The 17,848-nt window shown below is 44.0% G+C and overlaps 1 protein-coding gene and 1 pseudogene across 4 annotated transcripts in view; one reads left to right on the top strand and one right to left on the bottom strand.

Moving 5' to 3' along the window:
- SHLD1 (shieldin complex subunit 1) overlaps positions 1–17,848 on the bottom strand; it is a 103,090-nt gene that overhangs the window by 69,557 nt on the left and 15,685 nt on the right. The window lies entirely within an intron of this gene.
- On the top strand, positions 11,518–16,352 carry LOC308629138 (RNA guanine-N7 methyltransferase-activating subunit-like protein; annotated as a pseudogene). Its single transcript has one exon. The product of its transcript is annotated as an RNA guanine-N7 methyltransferase-activating subunit-like protein (transcript).

Raw genomic sequence — 17,848 nt, 5'->3', positions numbered from 1 at the left:
ATGAGCATATTCACTTTGCTCTCCAAGGGCTTACACCAACTGACTCTACCAACCATAAAGGAATTTCATTCCTCTACATCTCCATCAACAGCTGTATTGTCAGATTTTAACTTCTGCTTAGGTGGTAAATGTAAAATGGTATCTCGTTGTTTTATTTTGCAATTTCCTTGATTACTAGTGAGGCTGATTTATATGTTTGTTGGTCATTTGGGGTTTTTTTCTTCTGTGAATTGCCTCTTCATTTTTTTTTTTTTTGAAAAAAGTGATTTTTATCCCTTTCGTTCTGGAGAACAAACAAGCAATGCGTATTAAAAAATTTATTGTGATACAGCAATTTTTCTTATAGGAACATAGCTTGAAGAACAATTTAAGGTATATACAAGGGTTTAACCATGAGGATGTTGAACACAGCCCTTTATAATAGCAGAACATTAGAAACAGTGAAAATGATAAAAGATAGGCAACTGTTTATTTGTATAATGATTTTAAAAGTTGTTTCAGAGAAATATAAGGCACAACGAGGAAAAGGTGATCTGACAAGCATTTTAAAAGAAAAAGGACCAGTATTTCTTGAGATGTCCAACAGATTTTTTCACAGGAAGTTTTATTGAAATAAGCCTGAGAAATAATGCAGATAGACCCTGTGAACTTCTACCCACTTTCTCCTAATGTACTGTACTTCTAACTGTAGTATACTGACATTGATAAATCCAACCATCTTATTCATATTTCTCAGTTTTACTTAAAATCATTTATGTGTATCTATACGATTTTATCACATGTGTAGATTCACACATCCACAATCACCACGAAGATACAGAATATTTCCCTCACCACAAGGATCCCTCATGTTGCCCTTTATAACCAGGCCCACATCTTTCTGCCCACCCCAAACCCTGGTGTCCACTAATCTGTTCTGAAATTTCTAAAAATACTGTCATTTCAAAAATATTATATAAATGGAATACAGTAGGTAGCCTCTGGGAATTAGCTGTTTTTTCCCATGCAGCCTAATTCCCTGGAGATTCACCCAAGCTATTGTGGGTATGGCTAGTTCATTCCTCCTTACTGCAGAGCAGTGTTTCATGGTATGAATGCACCACAATTTAACAATTCTCCTATTGAAGGATAACTGGACAGTTCACGTTTTTAGCTATTATGAATAAACCTGCTATGAACATTCATGTACAGGTTTTTGCACAAATCTAAGTTTTCAATTCCCACAGATTAAATGTCCAAGAGTCCAATGACTGGATCATGTGGTAATTGCATGTTCAGTTTTACATAAGAAACTGCCAAACCATTTTCCAGAGTGGCTGAACCATTTTACATCCCCACCAGCAATGTATGAATGATCCAGTCTCTCTACCTCCTCACCAGCATTTGGTACTGTCATTATTTTTTATCTTAGCATTCTGATAGGTATCATTATGGTTTTAGTTTGTATTTCCCTGTGGCTAATGATGTTGCACATATTTTCACATGCTTATTTGCCATCTGGATATCCCCTTCAGAGAAATGTCTCTTTGTGTCTTTTGCCCATTTTCTAATTGGATTGTTTATTTTTTCTGTTGAGTTTTGAAAGGTTTCTACATACTCTAGAGATGCTGGTCCTTTGTCTGCTATCAGATTTGCAAATACTTCTCCCAGTGTGTATCTTATCTTTTCATCCTCATCATGTGGGCTTTCAGAGAGCAGAAGTTTTAAATTTTGATGAGGTTCAATTCATCAGTTTTTTGGCTGTTGTATTTTTCATTCTACCATTTACATTTGCTTCTTTTTCTAATTCTCTGCTGAGATTTTCTATTTTTCATTTATTTCCAGAGAATTTGTAATTGATTGTCAAACATTTTTATGTTGGTTGCTTTAAAACCCTTGTCATTTAATTCCAAATCAGTGTGATTCATCTCACTGTTGGTGTCTGTGACTGCTTCTTCATTCAAGTTGCGACTTTTCAGCTCTTGGTTTGACAGGTGATTTGGGGTTGTATCTTGAACATTTGTCCACTATGTTTAGAGACTATTCTGTTTAGAGAATCTTGGTCCTATTTAAATCCTTCATTTTAGCAGGCAGCCGTTCTCTTTAGGTTCAGCACTCAGGTTCTGGCCTGCTTTCATGGGCTGCGGTCTAATTTTCAGAGACTCTGCTGTTCATTGTGGTTTGTCTGGTGCTACTGAGGCCCCCACAGGTCCCTGCTGGTATTGTCTGAGGGCCTGGCTTGGCCTATAGGTGTTCCTTGGCAGGGGGAGATCTCAGGTCCCTGGGCAGACTTCCCAGGCAGGACTGCTTGTAGAGGTGGGGTTCCCCTTTACAGTGCCCCCCTCTTTGCTGCTCCCCAGCTGCCCGAGTGAATGTGGGTAAAGGTGAGTCTCAGGCCCATGAAGATAAAGGGACTTCCCAGGCTGGGTCACTTGCAGGGGGGCAGAATCCCCCCGTTTGTGCCTCCTGGATGCCTAGGTCTGGCTTAGTAGGGGAGGGGCATCTCGGGCCCAGTGGAGGAGAGCACTTCCCCTGGTCACTTATTGCTAGGTCTCCTATAGGCTCCCCCTTGCTGGGTGCTGGGTTCTCCTGATGATGTTGGACAGACAACCAGTCAATCATGGGGCAAGAGGAGCCTAAGTGACCCCTTCTTGTTGCTAGATGTAGGTCAGGGTGCACTGGTCCTGGTCACCTTCTCTATGCTGTTCCTTCAGTCCTGGGGCCCCCAAACCAATTCATCTTCTTCTTACCACTGCAAATGTTCTACTTTGGATGCCACTTGTGTTTCCAGGGTTTATAGTTGTACTTAGCAGAGAAAAGCAGGGAGAAATAGGTCTACACTATTTTGTCAGATTACGAAAGATTTTTAAAATCTCTTAAATTTTAATGCTCCTATAATTTCATCAAATAAGGCATATGTAAATCCTTTGATCTTATCTTTTCAGAAGAAAACATAACACTTACTTGGCAAATGTACAAAAAAAATCAGATAGTATTTTTATATCTGTATTCTACCCTGTAATCAATTAAGCAAGATATGTGAAAATGTGTCCTCAAATTATATAACAACATGTGCAGTAACTAGGTCTAATTAATAAGTTAGCTTCTCAGACTTCAAATGAGTAAAATAATCTCTAACAACTTTAAGTTTTAAGATGAAAAAAAACCCTGCAAAGAATAAATTACAAAGGCTTAACACATATGGTACATTTAAATTCTTTTTCTCGGTAAGGCTCAGGAACATGAAAAAAGTGGCCACAAGAGGGCAGCAGACTCAAACTCTGCCCCATAGCAAGAGCCTGCCAAGCACGTGTCCAGGCTTAAGTATTACTGGCTAAAAACACGGGATATTATTTTAACCCATTCTCCCCTTACACTTCACTTCTAAAATGGCACTGGTCCATGGATAACGTCCTCATCTTTTTATCTATACTGTGCTTAACATGCCCCAATATTTTCCCAAAAGTTCTTTGTAAAAGAAAATTCTGGACATAACAATTACTGAATACATTGTAAAGAAATGAAGTTAAACCTCTTTCCTTGTTTGTTTTTAGAATTTATCTTAATTTTCCACTCATTTGTATTATTTTGTAAGCAGGAAAAAACTCACAATACTATAAAATATAAGAATACAGTTTTCTTAAGAAAATAGCTTAAAAAGACAGTCTTTAGGGGTATCCTTAAAACTGTAATCTCATGTACTACAATGAGAGATTTTTTGCTAAAAAAAAATGAAGGAAACAACATACTTTCTTCATGATGGGGAAATGTAGTGATAATTCTCTACTCTCAGTAGCATTATAGCTCCTCACATATATTCATTTCTCTGCTGTTTTCTTGACTTTTTAAAAAAATTTTATTTATTTGGTTGTGTTGGGTCTTCGTTGCTGCATGCAGGCTTTCTCTAGTTGCATTGAGTGGGGGCTACTCTTCGTTGCGGTACGTGGGCTTCTCATTGCAGTGGTTTCTCTTGTTGCAGAGCTCAGGCTTTAGGCGCCCGGGCTTTAACAGTTGTGGCACGTGTGCTCAGTAGTTGTGGTGCATGGGCTTAGTTGCTCCGCAGCATGTGGGATCTTCCTGGGCCAGGGATCCAACCCGTGTCCCCTGCATTGGCAGGCGGATTCTTAACCACTGTGCCACCAGGGAAGTCCCTCAAAGAAAAAAGCTGGGGGCTTTAGAGAGAGACCAGTCTGGGCTAGTCTGAACACTTCATATGAGAGTTGAGCAAATCTGCAGGACTTATGTGAGAGTACACGCTATTTTTTAAAATTTTATTTATGTTATTTATTTTTGGCTGCATTGGATCTTCGTTGCTACGCGTGGGCTTTCTCTAGCTGCGGCGAGTGGGGGCTACTCTTCATTGCGGTGCGCGGGCTTCTCATTGCGGAGGCTTCTCTTGTTGCAGAGTATGGACTCTAGGTGCATGGGCTTCAGTAGTTGTGGCTCACGGGCTCAGTTGTTGTGGCTCGCGGGCTCTAGAGCACAGGCTCAGCAGTTGTGGTGCATGGGCTTAGTTGCTCTGCGGCATGTGGGATCTTCCCAGACCAGGGCTCAAACCCATGTCCCCTGCATTGGCAGGGTGGTTCTTTACCACTACGCCACCAGGGAAGTCCCATATGTGCTATTTAACTTAGAATCTTTTTTGTCCTATAGTACACCTAAGCTCAATCACAGCTTAAATTTGATGGTAAAGTTATAAACTGGTGAACAAGGTACCATGATACTTGATATCTATTTTAAAATCTTGTCAAATTTCACTTAAGTGTGTTGTTCATTTATTCAATCAGCCTCCGCTGAGCACCTACTATGTGGCAGGCACTGTACGCTTATTCCTTACAGGCCAGGGTTCAGGTCTGGACAGTGGCTGCAACAGGCACTGTTCTTAGACCAGGCAGAGAGCAAAACAAGAACCCACACAGGGAAGCACCAGGCTCCCAGGAATGAATTAAAAAACACTTATCCTTGCAAGTTATGCCAGTAAGATGGGTTTTTGTAACTTCGAGCATGTTAGCAAAACCTAGCTCCATCAAAAACTCCAGGGAGCTGGCGGGTTGGGAAACAGCAGCCACTCAGCAAACAAAGAGCATGATTTACAGCTTCAAAGGGCAAAGAGCCAAGAATAAGAAGAGTTCCGGGTCCAGGTGAGAAAATCTTTTCTGGACAGAAAGAGTTATCGAGAGTTCCATCCATTCCAGCAAAGTTAAAAAAACCCTGACTTTATTTTCTTCCTTCAGTTTTAACATAAGAAGTTGGAACCTGCCTGGTGTGAGAAATTTATCTATAAAGGAAATGCCTTCTTTCCGACAGGTCTACAGGTAGGTAGAGCTTCTTCAGTGATGGGAAGATGAGAGGCTGAAAGGGGAACTCAGTGGGCAGCGGACATGATGCTGGTCAATGAACCAGAGTCCTGGTGGCCCGAGACAGTGCTGAGACTGCTGTGAAGATATTCAGAGTTAGAGAAAGAGGCCCACAAGGACTTTCCAGAAGAGGTAACTGCAAATATTTAAGACAATATTTATTACTTAGTACTTACTCATACCTTGACGTTTGCATTTCTTTAAAGTTCTGCCTTGAAGTCAATGTAACCCAGATTTGAGTCTCAGTTTTCCAAAGTTTGTGGAGTAAAACATTAATATGTTACATATTAACCTTTCTATGGCTCCATTTCCTCATGGGTAACATGGAGATCATAACATTATTTACTGCTTGGGGTGGTTGTGAGAATCAGAAGGAACAATGCATGTAAAACACATAGCACAGTGCCTGGAGTGCAAGTGTACAATAAATGATAAACTACTGATCTTCCTGTTTCCCCTTAATTTTTTTTGTGTTTTTTATTTGGCTGTGCTGTGCGGCTTGCAGGATCTTAGTTCCCTGACCAGGGATCCAACTAGGGCCCCGGCAGTGAAAGCACCAAGTCCTAACCACTGGACTGCCAAGGAATTCCGTCTCCCCTTAATTGTATATGATCTTCTTTGTCCTACCAATATATGACAGTGAATGCAACTAGTGATGGTGTATGTTTGACTGTTTCCACCGAGTTGTTTCCTCATATTGTAAGAAGACACAGCTGAGTGACGAGTCAGGAATGAATGTTCACTTGGAGAAGCCCCTGAAGAGTTATATGGTCAGGCCACAGCGCCACTGCTGTATGCCTGGACTGAACAGTAAATGCCTGTTGGTGCAGCTCTCGACAGGAACACAGCCTGTCTTTAAAAACTGTAACTGCAGGGGCTTCCCTGGTGGTGCAGTGGTTGAGAGTCCACCCGCCGGTGCAGGGGACACGGGTTCATGCCCCGGTCTGGGAGGGTCCCACATGCCGCGGAGCGGCTGGGCCTGTGAGCCATGGCCGCTGAGCCGGCGCGTCCGGAGCCTGTGCTCCGCAACGGGAGAGGCCACAATAGTGAGAGGCCCGCATACCGCAAAAAAAAAATAAAAAACCAAAAAACTGTAACTGCGGGCAGAGTGCACAGAAGTAAACAAGCCTCTTCTCCCACAGTGAGTGTCCTTGACACTCAAAACTAAGGATGATGAGAGATGGCACAGATCACAAATAGCATTCCTGAGCCTTAAAAATAATTCTACTCGGGCTTCCCTGGTGGCACAGTGCTTAAGAATCCTCCTGCCAATGCAGGGGACAAGGGTTTGATCCCTGGTCCGGGAAGATCCCACATGCCACAGAGCAACTAAGCCCGTGTGCCACAACTACTGAGCCTGTACTCTAGAACCCATAAGCCACAACTACTGAAGCCAGTGAGCCACAACTGCTGAAGCCGGCGTGCCTAGAGCCCGTGCTCCGCAATGAGAAGCCACCACAATGAGAAGTCCGCATACAGCAACAAAGACCCAATGCAGCCAAAAATAAAGAAATGAATAAATAAATTTATTTTAAAAAATTCTACTCAAACTGTTATCACCTCTACTATTTAACATTGTCTACAATTTAGCTAAAATACAGAACTATATGTATGTATGTATGTATGTATGTATATATATATATATATATATATATATTTAAGGGATAGAAAAGTCACAGAAGTAGTCTATAAAGAGGGTCTCCAAGGAAATAGGAGTTGTCAGGTCACTATGTGACTTTGGGTGACTTTCTTCAATATCCTGGGGTTCAACTTCCCCTTGGAGAAAATGAGACAACTAGGAGACCTTGGTAGTTTTCAAACCTTTTTTTCCGCCCTGACATCCTTTCTTCCAATGAATAATTATCTGGAGGATGAGCAAGAGTGGAGAGTCCAGGGCTCACTACTGTCTCCCAGTCCTGACCTGAAGCTCTCAGAAAGCTGCCTGGAGCACAGTTTGGGCACACTGGCCCAGAAGCTGTACCATTCTCTAACTCTGTGGGCCTTAATCATGTAGGGTTTACCCTTCACTCCTTGGGCCACACAATTAGGACACATTGCTGCCTTCCAACAGTGGCAAGAAAAGAGTTCAAAACCCGTTTAGAACCTGAAAATTAAGCCTAGTTGGCTGAATCTGCATAACTCAATCCAGGAAGTGGTAACAAAATGCAGAGATGCATGCCATGAAGAATACTCAAAGTTCCCAAATAAAACCCATCAACTTGAGATGTGATAGGAAGTTTCAGACTTTGTTCTATGATTTCTCAGAGAATTGGCTTATCAGTCTCCTTTCCCTTCCTGAGTGTACCTTAGGCCCAGTTTAGAGGAGGCTCTGTCATTAGCTACTAGGTTGGGTACTATTTAATGCAGCTATAAAGAAAATGTCTTTAACATTATTTCCATGTCTGAAATATACCCTGACTCCTGTTTAAAATGACAACACCACATCCAAAATTCCAGTTATTATGCAAATTCTATTTTGAGATTTTGAATTTAAGAGCTTATAATTTCTTATGGAAATAAAATTTTCAAGAATTACAAATGGATACCACATGCATAGCAGAAAGGAAAAAGACATACTTATCTACTCTTAAAAAATAAATTCCTTAGATGAAATGCCTAAATACACAGGTTATAAAATGGCCTTTGAAGATTGGGATGTTGACAGATTCCGAAAGAAGAATAAGGAGCATCAAACCACCATTTACTTTAAACTTATAACCACTTGTCAGCAGGGCCTTTAATCATCAAAGACACTGTGTTTAATATTCAACTTGCTGTATACACTCAACCAATTTCCCCAACAAATGCTCTTAGAAGTTCAAGTTGGAGGAAAGGGCTGAGGTTTCCCACCTCCACGCTGCAATGTCAAAGCAACTGCAGAGGAACCCTGTGTCCTGCATTAGAATACATCTTGGGTGCTCTCCAGGATAAAGGTTTGCGAGGGCTCTCGTCAGACAGGCCACGTGAGCTACCCAGAGTTTATCAAGCTAGAATGGTACACACAGGACTGCACCTCCAGGAAGCCTTTGTGACCTTGAGTTTGAGAGGTTTCTCCAAGACTATTTGCCATTTCACTCTGCACTTTCATTCTGTTTACTATATGCTTTCTTCGAGCCCAGTAATGAAAGAGAAAGGAAATGTGTACCTAAGAGGCAGGGAGTTCAAGTCCATCAACAAAAATGTACTTGGGACTAATTGCCAGGTTGAATTCATAAGTCTCTGGAGTGGACTGGAGCTAACCGGGGAGGGGAGAGCACACTTCAATGAGGGAAACAATGCAGCTGAGGCACCAGGGTCTGACTCAGCATGGAAACAGGCCCAACTGGAAAGGCAGGCCTGTGTTAATGAGTACTTAGACACCAGCAGGGGCTTGTATTCAGCTGGTGTGCACCTGCACAGCCTTGCCAGTTGTTAAAATATTGCAATACTGTTGAATTGGTTGTTAAATATTTTGAACAAATACCCCAGACATCAGATTACCCCGTCCTGAAAATGAGGCACAAGAGCCTTGAGAGGAGTTGGCAGGAAAGTGAAGTGGATCAGGACATCTCAAGGGGACTAAATAGAGGACGTGAAGACAACTGTGCTTCGGGAGGAACTTCTTGGCGTGTGGCTCTTCTGCCTGATCTCCCGAGGAAGCGCAAAGGGCGGGGGTTTCACAATCCTGTGCTTGGCCAAGGTAACAAGTTGATGTTTGCTCCCCAGCAATTCATAGGAAGTGGCTCATCGGTCACTTCAGGACAGATGAGCTCTGTTTATTTAGACAGAGCCCGGCCTCACCTGCCTTTGGTACCCAGACAGAAACGACCAAGGCTTTGAGGTTTTTCTGACTAATACTCTCAGATTCTTATCAACCCACGCACTTCTTGGAAAGCACTCTCGAGCCTCACGTCCTTTGCCACCAATCCCCTCCCCCGGGGCACGGAAAGTGAGGTGGCAGCTGGGCACAGCAGATAAGGGCAGAGGAGTATCTGTTTCGCTCCCGGCCCCTGAGCAGGAGCAGTTGGGGCGGAGGTCACGGCCGGAGAATGAGGAAGAGTCTTGCGTGAGGTGACGAGGGAGGAGGCAAAGCAGGGCCTCCTTCCAGAAGTTGGGTCAGTGACAGGCCCACCACAGAGGCAGCTGCATGGTGACACGGGGAATCCGTACAAAAGGAGCCAAGTGCCGTGAGTCCCAGGTTGGATGCGCCCAATGCTGGGCGACCCTGGTGTCTGCAACTGGAAACTTTTGACCGTCCACCAACCCCCAGAGGAGCAATTTCCTAACAACACACGGCAGCAAAAAGCAAACCAAGAATGAAGTTGGCTTGGGAAGTGGATGTGTTGAGAAGCTGAGACGGGATGGCCACCATCAGGACACGTGCAGATAGGCCGGTTCTCTGACAAACTAGGGATCCGGAGTTATTGGACTAGATTAAAACATGGGCCAAAGTCTCCAGAGGGCTGGTGAGGGAGAGAGCCTGTAACCACAGGCACCTAAGAACATGCAGTGAGGGGAGGAAAGCGACTCAATTTACAAGTAGAAAGTGAACCCTCAGGCACCTGGACAGTCTGAGAAACACGTGGTGGAAGACGGTCAGCACAGAGCCCATCGGCTGGGCACACAGGGCAGTGACTCCCCCAGAGGTTAAGGCTGTCCATCTCAAGTTCATGGCTTGCTAAGGGCCAGATTACCAGTGACAACCTAAGTTTACTTGGTAGAAAATCTTCTCACCAAAGGCAGATCTGGAATGTTCACAACAAAATAAACAGCTTTCCATGTAAGCATCTCCTACTGATGTCAGAATGAAGTTCTTTTGTCCTGGATAGACCTGAGCCCAGTTATTTCCATTTAGCATAAACTCTCAGATGCGGGCTCTTAAATAAACGGATGGCTGCCTCCCATTTGACCCCAGCATAATCCTTGCTCCCATCATGGCTCAAAGATACCATTTCCACTTAGTTCGCAGGAACCTCTGGGTGATCTGGTCTGTTTTTAAAACAGTCACGAGTATTGTCAGTAATACATGGCATAACCTACAAAAGTACTACAGAGTGGCCGAGTGTACAGCCAAAGAAAATTTTTGAAAATATTTAAGTCTGAATAAAATAGTATCAAAACCTAATATTCCTCCCTAAAATTACCCCCTCCCAAAATGAGCTGTTTGCTCTATCAAGCTAACAAACTTGCCTACATTTATTTCCAGCAGCTCCTTGTCCCAAGGCTATCAGCCCCTTGGTTACTTTCCAGGTTAGAAAAAAGCAAACTTGTCTCAAAGTATGACTCAAAATGCTGCCTTTGGATTCACCCCGGCTCTGCCATTTAATTAGTGACACTGGGCAAGTTTCCTAACTTCTCTAAGCCTCATGTCCTCATGTATAAAATAGGGCTAATTTCCATTTCTCAGGTTTGTGGTAGAAATGGAAAGTGGCAAAGGTTTGTGAAACACTAAGCGTGGAGCCCAGCAGCACAGAACCTGACGGGCAGCAAGTCCTCCACAAACAGAAGCAATCATTGCTCACCCATTCTAAGACATTCCAGAACCCTGTTGCACAGAGAGAAATGCCCAGGCACAGAACCTTCCTTGGGGGACTGTGTGCAGCCCAGCGGGAGTGCTGGGAGTGCTGCAGAGGGTCAGGCACAGCCACGGGTAAAAGGCGGGAGATGGGCACTAAGGGTGGTTCCACTGGGAAAGGTCAAGCTCGGGGGTGGGGAGGGGAGGGGAGTGTGAGAAGGTGTGGGGGTGGGAAACCTAAACAGGATGCTTTTCAAGGACAGCAGACAGGCAAATCCCCAAATCTCTCTCCTACCTGCCCTGATTCCAGAAATTGAACCTCTCTTTTAGGTTAAGGCTCAGTACTCTTAAGAACTGGGACTCCAAGAGTACAGAGGCGGGTGACTCACCTGTGTGTGTGTGTTTGCCCTGACAGAAGCTACAGAGTTTAAGCCACTGCACAAGAGTCTATAACTTACTTTACACATGACATATATATATATATATTTTTGCGGTACGTGGGCCTCTCACTGCTGTGGCCTCTCCCGTTGCGGAGCACAGGCTCCGGACGTGCAGGCTCAGCAGCCATGGCTCACGGGCCCAGCCGCTCCGCGGTATGTGGGACCTTCCCGGACCGGGCCACGAACCCGTGTCCCCTGCATCGGCAGGCGGACTCTCAACCACTGCGCGACCAGGGAAGCCCCACGATATGTATTTTTTTAATATTTATTTATTTGGCTGCGCTGGGTCTTAGCTGTGGCATGCAGGATTTTTGTCACCGCGTCCGGGATCTTTGTTGCAGCATGGGGGATCCTTTCTTTAGTTGCAGCATGCGGGATCTTTAGTTGCGGCATGCGAACTCTTAACTGTGGCATGTGGGATCTAGTTCCCTGACCAGGGATCAAACCCGGGCCCCCTACATTGGGAGTGCGGAGTCAGACACTGGACCACCAGGGAAGTCCCACTTTGCACATGTTAAATGGCTGACAGTTCTGCCATGTCTCCATCAGTTACACATTTTGACTTTTCTTTTGGGAGGCAGAGGAAATCTGACAATCTCCTCCTCCAACACTGACCATGCTATGGGGCTAAATTTAGGCTTTGAAACTAAGGAGGACCCTGTGGGGCTCCCGGGCATGGAGACTTTTCTGTCCCCCGTTTCTTGTGAGCAAGACTCCAGCCTCCATAACCTTCCCTGAGTTCCAAAGGGCAGATTTGAACTGCTGCTAATCAAGGGAGGAGCAGCCAAGAAACCACCTGAGGCAAGATGAAAGGGACCAGAGAAGCTCATCAAGATGAGGAGATCACCTGAGACCCTGCACACACCCTCATCTTGTCAGCAACCCCACCCTTGAACTATTGCTATAAACTCATCAAATCCTCCCAGGTGGGGACACATAGTTTTTCAAGACAGGAGCCCACTGTGTCCCCCTTTGCTCAGCAAAGCAATAAAGCTATCCTTTTCTTCTTCACCCAAAACACTGTCTCCAAGATTCACTTTGGCACTGGTGTACAGAGAGGCTGAACTTTCAGCATCAGCTTCACCTAATTCAGTGCTGCCTATGACTCCCAACCCTTATTCTGGAACCTTCCAAAGTTATCCATAAGCATCCTTAAGCTATGTATGTGCATGGGGAGTGGGGAGGGGAATGGAGACATTTTATATTGTGATCAACTTCAGCCCTAAATAAATGTGGGCCTGTCTCGTAATGAAATAATAACAGCATTTACTCATCCATTCTTTCTTTTTAATTTTTGTTTTGTTGTTGTTGTTGTTTTTATTTTTACTCATCCATTCTTCATACAGTACCTGCTATCCTGGAATTTATGTTCTAGTTGGGGGAGACAAACAAATAAATTAACAATAAAATACATAGGGTGCCCAGTGACACTAGTGCTGTGGAAAAGAATAAAGCCAGGGAAGGACATGATGAGGGAGCATCAGCAGGAGAGAAGCAAGGCTGGGCCTCTCTGAAGGGTGAGCATGCTAGGCAGCAGCCCAGCCTGGGGTGGGAAGGGTGGGTGATGGTACAAGGTGAGGTCAGAGAGGCCAGGCCCAGGGCCCCAGGGGTATGGGGCCAGGTTAAGTCCTCTTAAGTTTGGCTTCGGCTCTGAGTCAGATAAGAAGCCACCAAAAGACTAACATAATATGATTTACACTTTAAAAGGATTCTCTGGTCTCTGTGTTAAGAAGAAACTGTAGGAGGGAGGAATCAAGATGGCAGAATAGGAGGATGCGGAATTCACCCTTCCTCACAAGTACATTATGAATACACCTACAGGTGTGACCCTGTTACCTTGGAGAGCTGAAGGGGTCCGGAGGTCCTGTGACGGTGTTCTGGGACGGAGATCTAAACAATATAAACATTGAACAGTAGAGCTGCCTCAAATCCCTGGGAATTTCAGAATGACTGACACTTCTGACGCTGTTCCAAATTTTGAAGAGATGTTTGCCAGTAGATTCACAGAAGATGACAAAGAGTACCAGGAATACCTGAAACGCCCTCCTGAGTCCCCTCCAACTGTTGAGGAATGGAATAGCAGAGCTGGTGGGAACCAAAGAAATAGAGGCAATCGGTTGCAAGATAACAGTTTAGAGGCAGGGATAGCAGACGGGGGTGGCCAAGTGACAACTGACCCAATCAATGGCATGGACGAACCTGGGGTAACAATTGCTCACAGCACAGACAAGAACCTTACTACCCCCATCAATATGGACACTACGGTCACAACCAACGGCTTCCCTGTGGCTACTACTGATAGAAATGTCAGCAGCTTTTAGTAAAACCATTTACTCTGTTAACATGACAAAAATTTATGTTGTATTTTCTGTTGGTCATCGTTTTACATCTGATTGTAGAGAGTGGATTGATTTTTTGGAACTTGAGACTTTTTTTAAATTAGATCTTACTGGAGAGATATGCTGGCTGCTGGAAATATCAATAAATACTCCCCTAAAAAAAATACATCTACAAATGGAACAATTCTCACAGAGCACCTGCTGAACACTAGCGGAAGACCTCGGACACCTAAAAATGCAATTAAAAATCCCCACACAACTGGGTAGGATGAAAGAAAGAAAAAACAAAAGAAAAGAAATGAGAAAGGACAGCATCCTTGGTGGGGAAATGAAGGTGGGGAGAGGTTCCTGCGCTCAGAAAAGCCCATTCATGGCGGGAAAATCAGCCGGGGCAGAAAGGGACCTTTGGGGGATTGGAGGTGAACACAGCAACCGGTCTGTGGAAGGCAGGACAAAGTAACAACTGCGCACATGGTCCGTGCCACAGCCCTGCACACTCCAGCCTGAGTCACGTGTCTCCTGGTGTGGAGGGGGCTGGGTGCTGGAAACTGGGGTTTGGAGAGTGGACCCGGGGAGGACAGCGATTGGCTGTGAAGAGACAGCCTGAAGGGACAGGAGTGAGGAGCTCCACAACAGGGAAGGTTTTTGGAAGAAACTCGGGCTGCTATAGAAGTAAGGTATCACTGTTGAGTGGCACACAAGGAGCGGAGCTGCCATTGCAACCCCCTTCCCCCCTGCTGGCCCCTGCCTCCACGGGCACTGGGAGGAACTCCCACCACAGCAAGCATGTCTCAGTCTGTTGCAACTTCCTGCCAGTCTCTGTCACCGCAGACACTTTACACGACCCAGTTGTGGCTGCCTTATCCCTCCACAGCCTGAGTAAGTTCCCCAGTCAGCCCAGGTGCCTCAATCACCGCTGCTTTCGCCACCTTTCGCCTGGGTGGGGAAAAGACACCTAATGGTAGCCCACATGCAGAGGTCTTTGAGCAAAACCAAAGCTGAGCCTCAGGGGCTGTGCTACTAAGGAAGAGGAATGGAATTCTCTCTGTGCAGCTGCACAAGCTGTGGATTAAATCCCTGTGATCTGCTTGGTAAACCCTGCATCTGCGGAATATCTGAATGGACATGTGCTCCCACAACTAAGACCAGTCTAGCTTTAGCAGCGGTGGACTCTGGGGGCAAGTACATGTGGGAGATGGGCCAGGTCAGAGTCTGGGCTGCCCCCACAGGGCCCACAGCGGGTCCAGAGACCTACCTAGAGGTATTGAAGGGCCTCCTGGGGAGGCAGGGGTTGGCTGTGGCTCACTGTGGGGTCAAGGACACTGAGAGTGGAGGCCTCAGGAAAATATTATTATTACTATGGTTTTTCTATTTTTTAATTAATTTTTATGGGGTATAGTTGCTTTACAATGTTGTCTTAATTTCTACTGTACAGCAAAAAAGTATGGAATGCTTCATGAATTTGCGTGTCATCCTTGCGCAGGGGCCACGCTAATATTCTCTGTATCATTCCAATTTTAGTATATGTGCTACCAAAGCAAGCACTCTTTTTTGGTTTGTTTGTTTCATTTTCTGTTGTTGTCTTGTTTTAATTTTATTTAATTTTTAAATATAGTTTTTACTTTTCTATTTTTACTTTATTGTGGTTTTTTTCTTGTTTTTCTTTTTGTTCCTTTTTTTAAATCGTCTTTGTGTGTTTGTTTTATGTTACCTTTGCTTTTTTTTTTTTGCGGTACGCAGGCCTCTCACTGTTGTGGCCTCTCCCGTTGCGGAGCACATGCGCCGGACGTGCAGGCTCAGTGGCCATGGCTCACGGGCCCAGCCGCTCCGCGGCATGTGGGATCTTCCAGGACCGGGGCACGAACCCATGTCCCCTGCATCGGCAGGCGGACTCTCAACCACTGCGCCACCAGGGAAGCCCCATCTTTGCTTTTTTAGCTTTCTTTCTGTTTTTGTTCTGTTTTGCTGTTTTTGTTAATTTTTTATTGTTTCTTTTTGTTTTTGGGTTCTTTTGTTTGGTTGTTCTCTTGGGTTGTTTTGTTTGTTTGTTTGTTTGTTTTGTTTCTTTTTTTCTGTTTGGTTTTGCTTTTATCACTTGTCTTGGGTTTTGCTTGTCTGCTTGTTTTCTTTTCTTCTTTTTTTTGGCTGCACAGCTTGTGGAGTCTCCGTTCCCCAGTCAGGGGTTGGGATAAGAGTGCCAAGTCCAGGACACCGGACCACCAGAAAACTCCTGGACCCAGAGAATATTAGTCAGCGTGAGCTCTCCCGGAGGTCTCCATCTTGACACCAAGACCTGGCTTCACCAAACTGCCTGCAGATTCCAGTGCTGGATGCCTCACACCAAACAACCAGCAAGACAGGAACACAGAACCACCCATTAGCAGACAGGCTGCCTAAAAGTTGTACTAAGCTCACAGACACACCAAAACCCACTACCTGACACAGCCCAGCCCATCAGAGGGAAAAGACTCAGTTCCAATCAACAAAGTGCCGGCACCAGTTCCTCCTACCAGGAAGCTGACACAAGTGCCTGGTCCAACCTCACACACCAGGGGGAAGACACTAAAAGCAAGAGGAACTATGATCCTGAAGCCTGTGGAAAGGAGACCATAAACACAGTAAGTTACACAAAATGAGACAACAGAGAAATATGTTGTAGACAAAGAAGCAAGGTAAAAATCCACAAGACCAAATGAATGAAGAGGAAATACGCAGTCTACCTGAGAAAGAATTCAGAGTAATGATAATAAAGATGATACAAGATCTTGGAAATAGAATGGAGGCACAGATCGAGAAGATACAAGAAATGTTTAACAAGGACCTAGAAGAACTTTCAAAGAACAAATAGTGATAAACAATACAATAACTGAAATGAAAAATACACAGAAGATAGAATAAGTGAGCTGGAAGATAAAATGGTGGAAATAACTGCTGAGGAGCAAAATAAAGAAAAAAGAATGAAAAGAAATGAGGACAGTCTCAGAGACTTCTGGGACAACATTAAATGCACCAACATTCGAATTATAGAGGTCCCAGAAGATGAAGAGAAAGAGAAAGGGTCTGAGAAAATATTTAAAGAGATTATAGTCAAAAACTTCCCTAACATGAGAAAGGAAATAGCCACCCAAGTCCAGGTAGCACAGAGAGTCCCATACAGGATAAAGCCAAGGAGAAACATGCTGAGACACATATTAAATACCAAAAAAAAATTACAAAGAAAAAATATTAAAAGCAGCAAGGGAAAAGCAACAAATAACATACAAGGGAATCCTCAGAAGGTTAACAGATGATCTTTCAGCAGAAACGCTGCAGGCCAGAAGGGAGTGGCAAGATATATTTAAAATGATGAAAGGGAGAAACCTACAACCAATATTACTCTACCCAGCAAGGGTCTCATTCAGACTTGACAGAGAAATCAAAAGCTTTACAGACAAGCAAAAGATAAAAGAATAAAGCACCATCAAACCAGTTTTACAACAAAAGCTAAAGGAACTTCTCTAGGCAGGAAACACAAGAGAAGGAAAAGACCTACAAAAACAAACCCAAAACAATTAAGAATATGATAATAGGAAAATACATATCAATAATTACCTTAAATGTGAATGGATTAAGTGCTCTAAGCAAAAGACACAGTCTGGCTGAATGGATAAAAAACAAGGCCTATATATATGCTGTCTACAAGAGACCCACTTCAAACCTAGGGACACATACAGACTGAAAGTGAGGGGATGGAAAAAGTTATTCCATGCAAATGGAAATCAAAAGAAAGCTGGAGTAGCAATACTCATATCAGACAAAATAGACTTTAAAATAAAGAATGTTACAAGAGACAAGGAAGGACACTACATAATGATCAATCCAAGAAGATATAACAATTATAAATATTTATGCACCCAACAGAGGAGCACCTCAATACATAAGGTAAATACTAACAGCCATAAAAGGGGAAATCGACAGTAACACAGTAATAGTGGGGGACTTTAACATTCCACCTATACCAATGGACAGATCATCCAGACAGAAAATTAGTAAGGAAACACAAGCCTTAAATAACACATTAGACCAGATAGATTTCACTGATATTTATGGGACATTCCAACCGAAAGCAGCAGAATACATTCTGTTCTCAAGGGCACATGGAACATTCTCCAGGGTAGATCACATCTTGGGTCACAAATCGAGCCTTCGTAAATTTAAGAAAATTGAAATCGTTATCAAGCATCTTTTCCGACCACAACA

This window comes from Mesoplodon bidens (genome assembly GCF_964165515.1).
Source record: "Mesoplodon bidens genome assembly, chromosome: 15".
NCBI lineage: Eukaryota > Metazoa > Chordata > Mammalia > Artiodactyla > Ziphiidae > Mesoplodon > Mesoplodon bidens.
This window is presented reverse-complemented; position numbering and strand designations above follow the sequence as displayed.